This window comes from Ctenopharyngodon idella, chromosome 5, assembly GCF_019924925.1.
Source record: "Ctenopharyngodon idella isolate HZGC_01 chromosome 5, HZGC01, whole genome shotgun sequence".
Classification (NCBI taxonomy): Eukaryota; Metazoa; Chordata; class Actinopteri; order Cypriniformes; family Xenocyprididae; genus Ctenopharyngodon; species Ctenopharyngodon idella.
In genome coordinates, this window is record NC_067224.1 from 43,310,331 (window position 1) to 43,312,782 (window position 2,452).

Sequence of the window (2,452 nt, forward strand, 5' to 3'; positions counted from 1 at the left end):
TACTCCGCTCTATAGCCTGGCATAAGTCATGATATGTTATTAATTTATACCTCTAAGTGTTGATCAGTTAGGTTGCATATTAACTAATTACAAATGCTCAGAATGTGTAGTTTTACTGCTTATTAAGAAAATACATGAGATGAAAAACTTCAATAATGTGTTGTATTCAGTAAATCAGATCATAAAAATGTTTATAATGCTTGTCATTTAGCAACTTTTAGCAACAAATCGGCCAGCCTGTATTTGGAGTATCGTATTAATCTGCTTCTGTACCATTATATTAATAAACTGCAAAAACAAGGTTTTGTCCTGGTCATTTGATATTATACAGCAAACAGCAGAAATGCTCATTATTATAAACTGATGGTTGTGATCCTAGATGCTGATTGGACAGTACAGAGTTCGTAATAAAACAGCTATAATCTATCACTTATTGTTAATGCTTATGTAAGGAATAACTGACGACAGGCCATTGAATTATTAGAAAATAATGCACACCCGAGGTGGTAATGCCGTTACACATCGCGTGTGCATTATTTTCTAATAATTCAATGGCCTGTTGTCAATTATTCTGCTTATACTACGGTTACCACACCTCAAGACACTGTTCAGATGATGTATTTCAAAACATTTGTCAGGTTTTTGTCCTTAAAACACTCTTTTGTGTGGAACTAATTCTGGGTCTGTGCATCTGTCAACAGTGTTCGGCAACATTGTCTCTACTAATAGCAAAACTAAGTTTATCTACCTCAAGAACCTCACAGTTATTACTTTGATGGTGAGAAATGTCATGTAGCTTTTAAGTTGCTAAACTATTTTACTGATTAATTCGTCAGAGCAGCGCTGACAAAACGTTTCTGTGAGAGTGTGTGTCCGTACTATACAGTACGTGTATACGTTTGAAAGAGAGAGAGCGGGAGAGAGTATGCGCTTTCAGGACACAATAAAACATATTTTGTGGCAAAAACCATGACAATAATTTGTTGTTTTCATCCTATTATTTACTATATTTATTTGCTTGGTCAGTGTCATTATGGGTTTTGTTTCTTTTGCTGTTTGTAGGCTGTAAGGACCTTTTGAAATAACTAAAATCATTTGGCGAAATGATATGGAACTGTAATGGACATGTATTTTGGATATACAATATTTGAAATAGGTGGTCTTCTAAGTTTCACAAGCATCAGAATTTTAATTCTTTAAATAGAGTAATATCCCATTAGAAAAGTGATAGATACACATTAAAACATGGTTCAAATATGTTGTTGTGAAAAAAGCAAATGCATGAGACTTGTTTAATAAATAGATTTAATAATAAATAAACATGGCGATTGTGTATTTTCAACATTCAGTTTATTAGTACTACTACATAAATCTCATTCTCGTTTCTATTTTGTATGACAAATGTGCATCAAATTATGTTTATTAGTCTTTTATACTATTTAACCAAATGGATGAAAATTTAATATGAAATTAAAATGCATCTGTGTTTTCACATATAGTTTGTTTTAAAAGAACCAAACCCAGTTCACTTAAAGTGAACCAGAAAGGGAACCAGCCGAAAGTGACCTCAGTCCTTTTTGTGTTAACATTATCATGGACTCAAAAGAGAACCTGGTTCTATTTTTGGTCCTCTTCAGCAATGAAGTGATTTCAATGCACCATTTTCTCTAGTACATTAGATACTGTTGCACCCATCAGATTAAAAAAGGTTAGAGAGAAAAACACAGCACCTTGGTACAACAGTACTACTCACACTATCAAGAGAGAAACTCGTAATCTAGAGCACAAATGGAGACAAACTGGTTTAGAGGTCTTTAGGAATGTGTGGAAAGACAGCTCTTCCCGTTAAAAAAAAATGCTCTAAAAGCAGCCAGGGCTGAGCATCTCCGCAAACTAATAGAAAATAACCAAAACAATCCAAGGTTCTTGTTTAGTACAGTGGCTAGATTAACAAATAAACAGACATCACCAGAACAAAATATTCCATTACAGTTTAGTATTAATGATTTTATAAATTTCTTCACTGAGAAAATTGAAAGCATCAGAAATACAATTGTAAATGTACAACCTCAGACAGAGTTTTATGATTCAGTCTCAATTATTGTCCCTCAAGAGCAGTGCTTTACAACTATAGGACAAGAAGAGCTAAATAAACTTATCATTGCGTCTAAACCAACAACATGTTTATTAGATCCAATACCCATTAAACTACTGAAGGGAGACAGTGAGGAAGACGAGGGGTTGGAAGGGAGCCCCGCCCACACTCCCACCACTGAGAGTGAGTTCCAGGCAAGCACCATGGACTATTTTGAATTTGGAGAGGAGTCACTATCCCTGGTAAACCCTGAGACTGTCTACCCTATTCTTGATGAACAGGTCCCACCCAGCCTCCCTCTCCCACCTCCTCTCCAAATCCCTGGTAATGACTTTGTTTACTGCTCTTCCTCTGCTA